Genomic DNA, 15698 nt, shown 5'->3' with positions numbered 1-15698 from the left:
GAGAGTGGAATAAGCGACCGAAGCACAGAGGAGTGGAGAATAGGCAGAGAAGAGAGCATCAGAGATAGAGAGGAGGAAGTGACCACTGCAGAGGAGTGGAGAATAGGTGAAGAGAGCATCAGAGAGAGTGGAATAAGCGACCGAAGCACAGAGGAGTGGAGAATAGGCAGAGAAGAGAGCATCAGAGATAGAGAGGAGGAAGTGACCACTGCAGAGGAGTGGAGAATAGGTGAAGAGAGCATTAGAGAGATTGGAGAAGCGACAGAAGCGCAGATGAGTGATAGAGTGGAGAATAGGCGGAGAGGAGAACACCGCAGCCAACACAATTGTGACTGTACTACTTGTTCTATGGCCCATAGACTTTACAGGGTGAGTATTGACTGTCTCCCACCAGTACGGAAGAGATTTGCTTGTTGGCATCTGTGATCAAAACTCGTCGCTATTATCTGGCCCGCATTGTTTCGCACCTGTGATTGTCTCCCATTCTGACAATTGACCATCAACACCACATGGATGCCTTTTGTAGCAGAAGACTTCAAGCCTCTGCCGGAACCTGATACTGTGCTTTCTGCTGAGTGGGCCTGGATATCAGTGATGCCCCACAGCTGAGAAAGGCCAGTACTTTGAGTCTGAGCCGCTTTGGGTGGTTATGGGGGGCCGTCTGGAACCTAATTCAAGATTCATAAATGCATATACTGCATTCTGAACTATTATATACTGAGATGTATATCTCACATTATCACACATTATATACTGAAATGTATTCACCCTTCACTGAGAGACATACATTGTATACCGCCCTGTATATACTGTATGTTCAGATAGATGCATTATATATTGAAATAGATAGAAGGCACTCTGAGATATATGCATTGTGTACAGACGGGCATATACTGAAATACCGGCATTATATATTGAAGCACGTATGCATATACACTGTACACTGTGGTGCACTCTGCCCTAAATTGAGCAATCGCCCAAGCAAGGCGTGCCCGCACAGCCATACCCCTCTGTAAGAAGCAAACGGAAATACACAGGAGGAAGCGAAACACAGCAGAGAACTGGCGAGGAGCAGGCTACAGGCAACAGCCACTTAATGCGTCTGTGAGTACATTGTTTTGCTTTTGTGTTTCCATCAATCAGAAGGGGGACCAGCAGTGTTGATTTATGCGGTCCATTCCTTAGTCAATTTCCCTTGTGCCAATCGTTGTTATTTGAGCAAACTTCTCTTTGCCTGCTAACGAAAAAGTCAAGTTTTCTTTCATTGACACTCTGCAATCCACCAGTCAGGCTGATGCAGTGAGCTCTCCTCCACAGCCTCTTGGTTTATGGGTGTTGTACCTTTGTGTTCTTGCCGGCTTGTACACAATAGGGCATTATTTTGTGATCAGCTTTTATCTCTTCGGTTTTTGACGTTTGCCCTGAGAGATTCGCCAATGGCTCGTATGCAGAGTGCACATTCCAGATGAGAGTGGGCTATGCATGTGATTGGTGTGGAGTGGTACATGCGACTCCTGTCGAATGCCAGATGAGCGGCGGGGTGTGCAGGCACCTTATGTGGGAAGCCGGGTGAGGGTGCTCGGATGTTCACTGAGACTGAATTAGAATGTAGGTGATGGTCAGGTGTGCCGAGACATGTCCAATGGGTTGTTGTGAAACACGAGGTCAGTATGGGAAGTGCATTGGATCAATGCGACCTGTCATGTGAGGGTGAGGATTTCATGGGAGAGGGTGGGATACGCATGGCAATGCAAGGCGGCAGATAGGCCAGGTTTGGCACGGACACCTGGCCGCGCCTGGTGCAGATGGGTCATGCGTGGGATGGATGTGCAATGCCAGGGCTCAATGTGAAATATCCGGTTAGGATGGGACGTGTCTGGGATTGGCAGAACATTCTGGGTGAGGAAGGGAAGATTATTGTTACACTGATCACTTGGATGATCCCACATAAAAGGATCTCAGGACAATAAGAAGTGATCTAGTAGACTTTGTTCTCCTGATCAGGAATCTGGTGAGGTCTCAGTGCCAGCATCCAAGAAGGATTGTCTGGGAACGCTCCATGTAAGTCTATGCTTTTAAAGGCTAAGGGCCTCATTACACGGATGGCGGTAAGGATTTACCGGTACCGGTAAAATACCGGTACCGGTAAATCCTTACCGCCTTACTACGAGGTCCCTTTGCGGGTTGGGGGATTTAACGCCTGCTTTTTGCAGGCGTTAAAAACCAACCCGCAAAGGGACCAGGGAGCTAATTACGGTACCGCAATTTGCGGTACCGTAATTAGCGCCTTCCCCATTCCCATTGAGCCCTATGGGCCAAAAATGGGAATGGGGAAGGGCAATGGTGGAAGGGGGAATTACCGCCCCGCCAACCCTGCAATGGGGCGGTAATTCCCCTTTCCGCCAAGGCGGTGCCGGTATTTTACCGGCATGAACCATGGCGCCAATAGCGCCATGGTTCTCCGCCATCCGTGTAAGGAGGCCCTAAGTGATTCTCTGCCTTCTCTACTAGTCATTAGAAGCTTATCTGGACAGCTAAGCAAAGACTTCACTGTATATGGTGTAAATTGAGAGCTCAACTCAGCGCGGTTTCAGCTTTGAGCCATTCGGGAATCAACCAGATGTGCTGCTGGGAATTCTGCACTGCTGGATGGCAAAGGATAGCTGTATGTAGCCACACTGTGGGTGTCAGTGGAAGTGCCCGATGCACCGGCTATGTGTTTGCAACATGTATAACGCCATTGGGAGTCTGCCGCAGAAAAGGAGCGCAAGGGCAGCTGGGTGACTTGAGACACAGCATGTTTGCTCTCTGCCTCAGATGTACAATAGTGAGACAAGGTTCAACAGGGGGCACAAAGTCAGCTCTGCTATCTCATAAGGCATTGGGCGAGGAGAAGGCCTGAGGAAATGATGCAGAGGAAACTAAAGCGTAACATGGACGAATCTAAACACAACCGTGAAAGAGTATGTAAGGTGCACTAGGTACAGTGCAATGCAATGCTAATCTAGGTAGGACCTACTGTCCAAAGTCCAGGGGGGTCATTACGACCCCGGCGTTAAGGGGTTAACGGCGCCGTGAAAGGCTGCGGCGCCGTTAACCCCTTAACGCCTTACTACGAGGTCCCTTTGCAGCTCCCGACCTGAACGGCTGGTCTGGAAATTAGGGACCCGCAAAGGGACCTTGATGGCAATTACGGTACCGCAATTTGCGGTACCATAATTGCCGCCTTCCCCATTCCCATTGAGCCCTATGGGGCAAAAATGGGAATGGGGAAGGGCCAAGGAGAAATGGGGAATTACCGCCCCGCCAACCTTGGAATGGGGTGGTAATTCACCCTTTCTCCATGGCGGACTCCGGCATGGACCATGGTGCTAATAGCACCATGGTTTAGCGCCGGAGTCCTAATGAGGGCCAAGGTCTCCCTGCTCCAGCAAAGTGCTAAGGAAGAGCTGCTGCTTTCTGGAGGTGTCTTGCACATTCACTCACAGGCCTAGCAGTGTTTTTAAGTGCCCCAGTACCCATCTTGAGACTCCTGATGCTGTAGGGTGCTCGTGGGCTGGTGCACGTTATTTGGCTGTCTCTGCTTGAGCATGATGAGAGACTTTTCTTGGTTCCATGTGTTAATATCCCCGCAAAAATATTGCGATACAAAAATATCGGCATATTTTTGCAGCAATATTGAGGCATCGACCCTGTGGGGGACACCCCCTCAATCCCTGCATTATTTTTAAATGTGCAGGGAACACCCTGCAACCCCCGCTCCCACAAATGATCCCCCCCAAAAATATCACCTATGGCGAGACAGACGACCATATATAAGGCGATATTTTTGGTGGGGATAATATGTAGGGATACCCTATTCTTCCCCTCATGGGTTAGTTTTCAGGCTGCAGTCTCTATTGCACTGTAGTACCACAGGAGCCCACTACAGACTCGCAGCCTCCAGGCGATTACTTCATCTCTGAGGCCTGAGATTCTGACCACAGCAGACGTGCCCCCTTCTCCTCCAACGCGCTCTGATGTAGGCCAGGATAGGGCCCCCAAGAGGCCATAGGCAAGGTCCATAGTTGGCATGGCCCAAGACTGAACTAATGCCTTCATTCAGAGCCGCTTTCCCTCTCTCTCTTTCTCTCGGCTCTCTCCTCCACACCTCCTGCTGCGGTTTTCTTCCTCCTCCTCCTCGTCCTCCTCCTGCTCCTCCTCCTTCTCCACCTTCTCTTCCTCCTCTTACTCCTCCTCTCCTCCTCCTCCTCCTCCTCCTCCTGCTCCTCCTCCTTCTCCACCTTCTCCACCTTCTCTTCCTCCTCTTACTCCTCCTCTCCTCCTCCTCCTCCTCCTCCTCCTGCTCCTCCTCCTTCTCCACCTTCTCTTCCTCCTCTTACTCCTCCTCTCCTCCTCCTCCTCCTCGTCCTCCATCTCCACCCAACCTGACGTTTGTTCTCCTGTCCTCCTATGGCTTTCTTTTTTTCATCAAGGTTTATTTTCCGTTTTACATTTTATACTTCAACAAGATCAGTAAATCATATTAATTCAGTATAATCAAATTGCCTACGGCAAACTAAAGAACACAACACAACACAACAAATCATCCAAATAATAACCAAGGGTTTTCTAATACGCGCTACATAGAAGAGGGGACTGGCGCGTGAACTTGTATCAGCTATAAGCCAGTTTCTGCTGGGGTTGGCTCTCTCCATCACACACAGGGTGACGGTTACCATATAGATACGGTATTAGCCCTTCAGAGAAGTGAAAAGTTACGAAGAGCTTGGGGCTTGTGGTGCAGCTGAACCCTGTCCTGAACATACGTAATGAAAGCAACCCCACGTGTCTAACTGTTTGGCATATGTGTCAGACATTATTGCCAAGATCTTCTCCCAGATCTTTATCCACCAACACACTGCGCGAGGACCCGCGGGTAGCGTTCAACAGCTGAGTGATCAAGGCTGCTCTATGTCCCGACAGGGGGTAAATCCCCTCCTCATCCGGACTGCCCAAGACCAGCACCAAAGGATCCCATGGGAGTTGTACACCACTGATGTCTTTAATCCTAGCCAGGATTTCCTTCCAATAGGTCTGGATTATTCAATAGGTCTGGATTATTGGGCCCTGCCATCACACATGGCCCATGTTACCCACACCTGATGTCTCAGGGAATATATTTTATTTTTTTATTTTATTTTTTTACATTTATAAAGCGCTCACACAGCCCGCAGGCATCGAGGCGCTGTTACAGGAATTGTTAGTTTTTCTTAGTTGTGTAATTGTGTTTTTTCTTTGTCTTAGTTACGTATTTATAACGCGCTTAAACACTCAGAGGTTTCTAAGCGCGGACCCGGGGATCGAACCTGTTGTTGCTTTGTGTCGTCTTGCTTCCAAGACGCGCACGCTGCCGCTGTGCTATCCTCCCGGGACATTGTGCAGCCTATGCTAGGTGAGGAGTTTGCCCGTATATTCATGCGTCTGGAATTTCGCTGCATCCAACACCATATTCAACTCCATGGGCCTCATTACATGGATGGCGGTAAGGGTTTACCGGTACCGGTATTTTACCGGTACCGGTAAATCCTTACCACCTTACTACGAGGTTCCTTTGCGGGTTGGGGAATTTAACGCCTGCTTTTTGCAGGCGTTAAAAACCAACCCGCAAAGGGACCCAGGGAGCTAATTACGGTACCGCAATTTGCGGTACCATAATTAGCGCCTTCCCCATTCCCATTATGCCCTATGGGGCAAAAATGGGAATGGGGAAGGGCAATGGTGGAAGGGGGAATTACCGCTCCGCCAACCTTGGAATGGGGCGGTAATTCCCCTTTCCGCCAAGGCGGTGCCGGTATTTTACCGGCATGAACCATGGCGCTAATAGCGCCATGGTTCTCCGCCATCCGTGTAATGAGGCCCCATGTCTCGATCGGGACCCGCATTTGCATCTTCCAACTCACCATCTAAGGGTAGACTGCAGCGGCGTCCTCCGAGTCCAGAGGTCTATAGCATTGGAAGACTCTTTTACTGTCAGCTCTTCAGCTGCTAAGAGGTCCAGACCTTTGGGCTTTTTAGAGGCTGTGGTTCTCACCAACCTATTTGCTATCCAGTGTTTTACCTTTACATTTCTAAAGCGCTCCTACTCAGATAGCTGAAACGTTTCTTTGCATTGCTTAACAGTGAGGGAACTTTCATTGTTATATAGTTTTTTCAAAGTTAGGAATTCATGAGTTTCCCATTTGGCAAATATGGCTTTAGCAAGACCCGGTGCAAACTCTGGTTTCATAGATATCGGTGAGATGGCACCCAGACCCGGCTGAATTTTAAGCCATTTACACCCTTTATCCAATATTGTATCATGCAGCGGGTTGTGGGCAAGAGGTTCCCTCCCCTCAATCTCCCTTAAGGGGACGTGAACGGTAAATATGACAGGGCTATACACCCCCCCTCCTGTTTTAGTTCCTGCCATATCTTGGATTCCGTTACCCCGGCTAGACCAGCCTATGTCAATTTGTGCTACTGGGGATAACGGCATATGCCCTGAATAGTCACTCTTTGCAACACCTTTCACAGTACTTTGGGAAGCTTCTTGGCCCAAATGTACTTAAATATGGCTCCTTGTATCTCCCTCACCTCTTTGGGAGGTATTGATATTGCCAGTGCCTGAAAAACATACAAAGGTTTCGGGACAATGCCATTTTTACTGCGGCTATTCTCCCTAGTCACAATGTTTCTTGAAAGTTCCAAGTCTCCAGTAAACCCAGAGACATTGTCCACAATGCTGGGATATTTTCCTGGTATAGCTCTCCACATGTATGCGTAATTCGAACCCCCAAATATTCTACTCATCACTCTAGCCGCTGAAACAGACACGTGTTGCATACCCTATCAATTTGTTCCCGTGGCTCTGAGACATTTAATGCTATTGATTTAGCCATGTTGTTTTGCAACCTGAAAGTCCCTCAAAGCGTGTGAGTAACGCGGAAAGGGCCGGAATCGCAGACTCCACCTATTCCAAGAATACCAATAACATCATTGGCGTATAACGCCAGCTTGTGGAATTATCTCAGATTGTGACCCCTTTGATCCCATCATCAGAGTGAATGCATATTGCCAATGGCTCCATGACAAGGGCAAAAATCAAGGGTGAACATCCCTGACGAGCTTCCCTGTCCAGTGGAATTGGAGTCGCCCGTAAAACTGCACCGTAAGCTGTCAACCCTGAGTCTGGTACATGGGGACTGATAATTTGCCATCACCATCTGCACAAAGTTCGGGCCCAACCCAAAGGATTTCAGGGTATAAGCCAAGTATCTCCAATTTACACTGTCAAATGCCTTATGTGCATCCAACGCCAAAACCGCGAAGTCCCTTTCCATTCGAGAGCCTGCCTCGATCACATTTACCACCCATCTAATGTTATCATGAGTGTTCTGTCCTACTGTAAATCCAATTTGATTGGCAGTAATCAGTTCCGGTAGCATGGACAGTAGCCTGGCTGCTAAGGTTTTCGCATATATTTTAGCATCTCCATTGAGGAGGGAAATGGGTCGGTACGACGAGCACTCCTCCGGGTCGTTATCCGGCTTCACTAAAAATATCATGTCCGATTCAGTCTTGGAGGCTATAACTGAATCTACTGCCCGATTTTAGTTAAGCAGCTTAGATGGGGCGCCAGGTGTGGGCAGAACCTTTTATAGAATAACTTGCAGAAACCATCAGGTGCTGGCAATTTCCCCCCAGAACTCCTATGGCTTTCTACCTCCAACCACTTCCTTTTCTCCACCCTCCTTCCACTCACCTTCATGTTTCTTTAGCCTTCCCCCCATGCTTCTTTCACTGTCTCTCCTTCTCAGATCTCCATTCTTAATTCCTCACTGCCTGTCTGGATTTGTTGCTCTTTGCAAGGCAGTACCACAGTAATAAGTGGACTTCTTTTCTGTGGATTGGTGCTATTTTTGCCTCTCTCCCAGGTGTTGTGCCTAATTGTCTCACAATCCCCTGGTGTGTCTTGTATGACTCCTCCCAGTAGTCAATCTTGTTCATAGCAGGTTCCGGAGTTCCATGGGCCAAAACCTTTAAATGGGTCGATACCATCTTGCGATCAGGTGGTTCCAAGATGGCAGTTGCCTGACCCAGCAGTGTCTCTCTTGCGTTTCCTAGCCTGTGTCCTTCCCATGCTCATCTGTGGCCTGTGGCTTTCGGACAGGCTCATTGACAAGCCTTTGTGTAGTTTATCCGTTTTGGCAAGTGTGCAAGAGTGTCCACAAGTTATAGTGATTATTTTCCCGAGCTGCAGTGTTACCTTTTTCTTTGATTCTCCCTCTATGGGTGTTGGTGCGACCCTGCTAAACAGGCTGGGGAGGGTAGAGAAGCTATAGGGATTCCATATACTGGCTCTTCGGTCTGCATTGCAGAGAGAACAGCGTTCACTGGCCCCCAGAGTTCCCCGAGCCCCCTCCCCAAGTCTAAGACATGGGATATAGTCACAGATCATGACAATTGCATCACTCCCCCACTAACAGTCCATTTACTGTGATGTGCCTGCTGGAAAGGTAGGGGGCAGTGTAGTCTGTACCAGAAGCGTAATGTTGTTGCGGGTTGCTGAGTATCACATAAACACATCCATTAACAGAAAAAGGCCTGCTCCCAACGAGAGAGAGGAGGAGTTGTTCCTGTACCATTCCATCGAGACCTGTTTGAGGGCAAGAGTCATACGGCGCTGTCTCTGTTCGAGGGCCTTTTCTTAAGGGATGTTTTAGGGGCCGCACTGTCCTACAGCAGGGGGTAGTGGCACTGGGTACACAGGGGCCCTGCTAACCAAGCATCCGCTGTGAAAACAATTTGGCGGTCAAGTCCCCTCACCAGGCATCAGAGCACAGGATGGGGCCACAGTGGCCCCTGGCAATCTGTCAAAGAGCATCTGAAAAATGGGAGCAGCTGTGCCCTTGTAGAGATGTCGCGAGAGCTCTGCTCTCGCGAGATCTCGCCCGCGACCACAGCTCAGGCCCCCGCGTGCTACGCGCGCATTACGGGACGAGCTGAGGACGCGGACAGCTGCGTCTTCCCGGCTCCTCCGAGCACGGGACTAAATCAGCATTAAAGCTGAAATATTATATCCGCTGCAGCCCGGCCCCAGCTGGCCACGTTGGCCCACGCTCACCCGGGCATTGTCTGTATGTTAAAGGTCCCGGAGCAACCAGGAGAAATAAAGCACTGATAAAACCCCTGCCTGACTCCTGTCTTCCAAAAACAAAAGAAAGTAGAACTACTACCATCAAGGCTACTACCCAATTCTTGTCAGTGAGTGAAACAAAAATGGAAATCGGGGAGCCTGATTGGATTTTGCTAAGGGAATGAATCCCTAGGTTCGTAACCCAAGAGTATGTCCAGAAAGAAGAAAGATCGAATAAGGAGACTCACACGTGTCAAAAGTTGTGAATGTAAAAAGTTTGTATTGAAATCAAACTCAAAGGAACACATTTGGAAACAATATATATGAGACAAATTTGTAAGGGTTGTAAACATAGAAGGTTTAAGTCAAAGAAAAAAAACAACATCAAGGAAATACATTTAAAGAAACAATGTGTCAGACAAATTTCAGTAATCTAGACAATGAATAACTAAGTATACATTTAAAGAAACAATGTGTCAGAGACAAATTTCAGTAATCTAGACAATGAATAACTAACTAGAATATTTGAGAATATCAGAATAACATCTGAAGACAATATGCGAAAATAAATTTCGATGATCTAGACAGCTAATGGTTCTAGATTTAGGTCATGCTCCATGTGTGGTGCATGTATGAGTCAAAAAAGTTTGTGGGACCTGTAAGTATCTAGGTCCTGGAGTTGCTTCTATTCATGGAAGCATCTCATCTTGCAGGTGCCAAAAAAGTTTGTGGGACCTGTAAGTATCTAGGTCCTGGAGTTGCTTCTATTCATGGAAGCATCTCATCTTGCAGGTGCCAACGTGACAGGGGGAACTCGGTCAGCTTATAAAGTCCAATTGCTGGCCTGTGAATGTCTGTTCAATAGATATTGGTCTAACATGTAAATCAATACAGCCCCCTTGCACATGGTACACGTTTCGGCGGGAGAGTTGTCCCATTAGGAAAAACTTCTGAGGGACACATTCTGTTCTACATGAACCGCCTTCATCAGGGCAAATAGAAGGCCACTGTAGCAAGAGAATAAAGATAAAAAAATAAAAAAACAAAGGAAGAAAAGAAAAAATCAATATAAATATCCTTGTATGTCAAGACCCTAATTCTTTCTGGACATAACTGGGTCATAATCGTAGCAAACAATGTTAATTATGTACTGAATCGAGTGTTCGATTTCGTGAAGAGCCTAAATTTAGTAGGTGGGCAGGTCTAGAAGTAAATTTCGTAAATGCAAGAAAATGCAACTGTAAAAAACGTGTCTGGAGTGGTTGGAAGACATGCCTAACTCACCACAGACAACCTTGAAGAAAATCTCGCTGTAGGGCGGGCACTCCTTGTAGGTCGGGCCGGACAGGTCGCACTGGGGGTAGCCTGGTAAGGTGGAAGAGTGGCTGGATTCAGTTCACAATATTGAATCCTGCCAGAAACATCATTCTGTGCTGGAAGGGCAAGGAAAAAGAAGGTGTCATAGTGTTATCACATGTGTGTGTCGAGAAAAACTGCAACGGGTTCTGTGTGGTGTGCTAGGTTATGAGAAGTCGCCAAAAATGCAATCTGAAAGGAATGTCATTTGTGACAGCATGAAGTCTGGTGCAGACTGTATACACTGCAGATAGAATATGGGTGGCTCCTATGGGTGTGAGCTGAACGATTCTTAGGCGCCCGATATAAATATAGTGGGCGTGTAGTGAATTAATAATTAGAGCCAAAAGTACCGGTTGAGTAGTGCCGGAGGCGCTTCCAATTCGGTGCTATTTAGTCGGAAATCTTCAGATTTCAAGCGTGCGATGCTTGTGGTCTGGCGGGCTGCTGCAGACTGAAAGCGTTCGTCTCGTAGGTGTGTTAAATACCCTGGAGGTGTGTTGGAGCTGACCAGTCGGCTCGCTGTACGTGTCGTGTCTTGATTGGTGAGTATCGCCGGGAATGCGGAACCGAGTGTAGAAGGTCCGCTGTGTGACCGGGCGGAATTCCCTGGATGAGTCGGAGCCAGGAGCACGAGAAAGAGAGGGCAGAAACCGGCGTGGAGCTCAAGATAAAACCCGATGGTAATGATCGGAGCGGCCACCGGACTGCGCAGAGTGGGGTCCCGAGTTAGGGGGGCGCGCTCCGGCGTCCTCCACCGAAGAAATGTGCTCGGGTGAGTCAGGGTGAGCCGGTCGTCCGAATGAGGAAGAGTGCGAAGTAGACCATTACTTCTTTTTAATACGGAAAGATTTGTTGTTCATTAAGCCCCTGTTGTACCGAATCCAATCGATGGATCCACCTACTTTCAAGGTCTAGAAGTCTGCCTTGGATGTTGGGGCCGTTGCGCACTCTTTCGAGAACCCACCATTTGATGTCTTGGGTGGTGTGTTTTTTATCCATATAATGTTGTACCAAAGGTGATGTTAGATTTTTACACCTGATCCGTGACCGGTGTTCAGAAATCTGTGTGCCGACGCTACGCGTGGTTTGCCCGACGTAGCGTAACTTGCAAGGGCATTCTATGCAATAGACCACTTGGGTGGTTTTGCAATTCGAAATGTCTTTGAGCGTCCAAGTTTTGTATCCCACTTGGAAATGTTGAATTTTGGACGTGAATTGGCAAACCGAGCAAGACCCACATGGGTGGTGTCCTTTTAGTGGCCTTAGGTTCCACAGATTGCTTTGAGGTGGTCTCTTAGTGTACAAAGAGTGTACTAAATGCTCTCTAATGTTCCGTGCTCTCTTAAATGCAAATCGGGGTGATTGTTGGTCGGGAAGACATAGTCTGGCAATAGGCCAGTACTTGTGAATGATCTGTTTAACCTGAAAAACATGCTGACCGTGTGTTATCACGCATGTGATTTGGTCTTGCGATTCCACTCTAGTTTTGGGGGTGAGGAGTGAGTCCCGACAGGTGAAGCGTGCCCTCTTCAAAGATCTGGATACTAACTTCCTGGGATACCCCCTTTCAATTAATCTATTGCTCAGTAACTCGGCATCATGGTAGAAGTCATGTAGGTCTGTGCAATTCCTGCGCAGACGAAGAAATTGTCCGTATGGTAAGTTTTCTTTGATGTGTTTGGGATGGTCACTCTGGAAGTGGAGGAGGGTGTTGCGATCAGTTGGTTTGCGAAAAGTGTTGCAAGTTAATCTGCCCTGATTGTGTCCAATCGTAAGGTCTAAAAAATTAATCCTGGTGTGGCTGCATTCCATTGTGAATTGTATGTCTATGCTGCAAGTATTCAGCCAGACAAAAAAGTTTTGTAATGTGTCCTCTGTTCCTTCCCATAGGCAAATGACGTCATCAATATATCGACGCCATTGTTTGATATTGTCTTTCCAGGGGTTGATCGTGTTGTAAATGAAATTCTTTTCAAATTTGGCCATAAATAAAATAGCTAGGCTTGGGGCGAATGCCGCCCCCATGGCTGTTCCCTTAATTTGCAAATAAAACTGTTTGTCAAATTCAAAGAAATTCTTACAGAGGGCAAGTGTCATTAGTTCAATGATAAATTCCGGTGGAGCCTTGGTCTCTCTATTAGTTCCGACAAGATATTCATATACGCAGTCAATCGCAGCTTGTTGCGGAATACTAGTGTATAACGACTTAATGTCAAAAGTCACCAACACATTTTTTTGAGGATCAAATGCTAAATTTTCGAACATCTGGATTGTATGCATCGTATCTCTAATGTAAGATTCTGTGGTGATGCTAATAGGTTTGAGGAAATGGTCCACAAACTTACATAGTGGCTCTAGAATGGATCCGCATCCTGACACAATGGGTCTGCCAGGAGGGTTGGTGGAATTTTTATGGATCTTGGGTAGTGCGTATAGGCAGGGAGTTCTGCCTCCTGTAGTGTTCAGAAAGTCAGATTCCTTCTCCGTAATCCAATCTCTTTCGAGAGCAAAGGAGACCATCTCAGAAATTTCGACCTTCAGGTCCTTCGTGGGATCTTTTTTTAAAAGTTTGTAACTTTGTGTATCTTTGAGAAGGTCCATGACCATCTGGAAATATTGTTCAGATTTCATGATAACAATCCCGCCCCCTTTGTCTGCGGGTTTGATAACTAGCTCAGATTTTTTAGCTAGTTCGTATAGGGCTTCTCTTTCTGCTCGTGTAATATTTTGTTGTCTGTGGTTATGTTTTCTTTTACTCAGGCTTCTGAGGTCACGCAATACGCATCTCTCAAAAGTGAGAAGATCCGAGGGGACTTGATTCTCAGAGGGTGAGAAAGAAGACTTGGGATGTAACCCTGTGTCATTGGGATCTTCATTCGTTACATGTTCTTTGAAAAAAGTTCGTAATCTGACGGTCCGTAAGAACCGACGTATCTCCATCTCAGTGTTGTACCAATCTGTGTTATCAGATGGTACAAAGGATAGGCCCTTCGTGAGGACTGAGATTTGTGTGGCAGTTAGTTGAGCATTGGCTAAATTGAAAATGGGTAGGACCTGATCGGCCATGTGGTTTATCTCCTCCGCCGTCTCGGACGTCTGTGTTGGCCTTGGAAACCTTGGTTCCAAGGTGGAGGGCCCCATCCCCCCCCTCCTCCCCGTCCTAAAAAAGGGGGTTGGAAGGGTGGTGGTGGATAGTTATGTGGTTGGGCTTGGCCAAATGGGTTAAATGGATATGGATTATAATTAGAGTTGGAATTACCGCTGGATGAGCTGTTACTTGATCCAGAGAAGGATACGCCCCTTCCCTTAGCTTTCTGGTTGCTTGACTGTGTTCCTCCTGATTGGTTCGATTTTTTGCAATATCCTTCTGTGGTATAGGGGTAAACTAATTCTGTTTTAAATTCTTGAATGTCTTTGTGTAGTTTATTAGTTTTTTTGTTTACCGTGTTTGTTTTGAAAATGGCAAATTGTTTGTTGATTGCTTCTATTTGATTTTTGGCGTCTGTTATAAGCGCGCTATTTGCGAATTTTCTCTCTTCGTCATCTAATGTCTTTTGGAGTTTCTGGCTGACTCTCTGTGCTGTTGTGATTGTAAGGACCATTAGGTCCCTGCTACATTTGGTTGCAATGTAGCTGAAGTTCGTAGTATATTCTTTGTCCTCAAGGAACAAACAAGGTTCGTTCCTAACAACTAATCCCGTCGGGATAATACTAGCCCGTAAATACTCCTTCAAGAAATGACCATGTAGTTCAGTCCTGAATACCTTTTTTTTGAGTTTCAGGAGGTCGTCTCCTGTGCTTGTAGGGGGCCCGGATATATTGGGCCCAGTGGGATCAAAGAAGGATGGTCCTGATAACAGATCTGATGTCTGTTCCTCTGTGTAACTTAGAGTGGCACTTTCTGCCATTATATGCACCTGATTTATTGTGTGGTGGACTATAGGGGAGTGCCCACCCTCTCAGAGTGAGATTCTGTATGCATATAAGTCAAGGTTAAAGGTTGCCCAGATTGTGTGCACTGAACAAGGGTTATTTCTTGGACAGTGTTGTGAAGGGTAGCACTGTGGCCAAATTTGTTTGTTCGGTCTTCAAGGTTGTGTACCCAGGGTCACCAAACCGAAAGACCAACCTAAGGTTGTCAAAGTGGAAATATATATTCTAAGGATTTCGGTGTGCCCAGGGTGACAGGTAAAATTATACTACATAAATTGGCGACGAGGATCATCACCAGAAACCGCGCAGAAGCATGCAGGGAGCCACACCGCCGCCACCCTTTTTACAAACGCCAGGTAGGCCTGCCATTCCTTGGCCACAATGGCAGCCCCTGTTCACGACGTACGTGGAGGCCATGGGCGGAGCAGGATTTTCAGCGGCAAGACGCAGGGCCATGTTACTCAATGCCTTAGGGGTGGAAGGGCAAAGAATATTCGAGGGCCTTACCCCGATTCCAGTAGAGGATGACAATGATGATGTGTTCAAGGAAGCGGTTAGACGAATCATTAAGAGGTTCGCCAGTAAAGAGAACACAGTACTCCATAGGATACGGTTTTACACTCGAAAACAAGAACAATCAGAACCCGTCGATGACTACGTCACGAAATTAAGAGAACTAGCAGCCTTGTGTAACTTCGGCACCAATGCTGAGAACCGTATATGCGACATGCTAGTTGTCCACACCAACAGTCGGAAAGTTCAAGATAAGTTCATCCTTGAAAAAGAGCTACAGTTAGAGAAAGCCGTTGAGATCGCCAGAGCAGTGGAAGAAACGGCGGGAAGAAGGAAAGAGTTTACAGGGGCCCAAGGTCCCACTGAAATACAAGCTGTGGGGTTCCATTCAAGAAAAGAAAGGTTGGCACCAGACACGAGAGAAGTGAGAAGCAACAAGAAAGAACCCCTCAAGTGTCATAGGTGCACCAGTACCAAACACTTGGCCTTTGACAGAGAGTGCCCAGCCAGAGACAAGGAGTGCTCCATCTGCAAACGCATTGGACATTTCTCGATAGTGTGTCGATGGAGAAACAAGAAAGTCACCAGCCTCAACACAGATCGCACAAGGGAAAGAGAATCCTCCTCAGATGAGGAAGGAAGACCCACAGTTATCATGGTGAACAGCACACGAGCCAGGAGAGAGAAGCCCCACTGCGTGATTAAAATCGATGGAAGAGAGACAAGGGTCATGGCA

General features: G+C 47.3%; 1 protein-coding gene across 2 annotated transcripts in view; it reads left to right on the top strand.

The window, feature by feature from the left end:
- The first annotated feature begins 1038 nt into the window (after positions 1 to 1038).
- The window catches only part of LOC138503942 (malignant fibrous histiocytoma-amplified sequence 1-like), a 299412-nt gene continuing 284752 nt past the window's right edge, over positions 1039 to 15698 (top strand). For both annotated transcript variants that reach the window (XM_069624051.1, XM_069624052.1), the window contains exon 1: positions 1039 to 1104. The gene's annotated coding sequence lies outside the window, so the exon portion shown is untranslated. The remainder of the gene's footprint in view (positions 1105 to 15698) is intronic.

Source organism: Ambystoma mexicanum, chromosome 11 (genome assembly GCF_040938575.1).
Source record: "Ambystoma mexicanum isolate Mex_15411 chromosome 11, UKY_AmexF1_1, whole genome shotgun sequence".
Lineage (NCBI taxonomy): Eukaryota > Metazoa > Chordata > Amphibia > Caudata > Ambystomatidae > Ambystoma > Ambystoma mexicanum.
The sequence above is the reverse complement of the archived record's forward strand: the minus strand, read 5'-3'. Positions and strand labels throughout refer to the sequence as shown.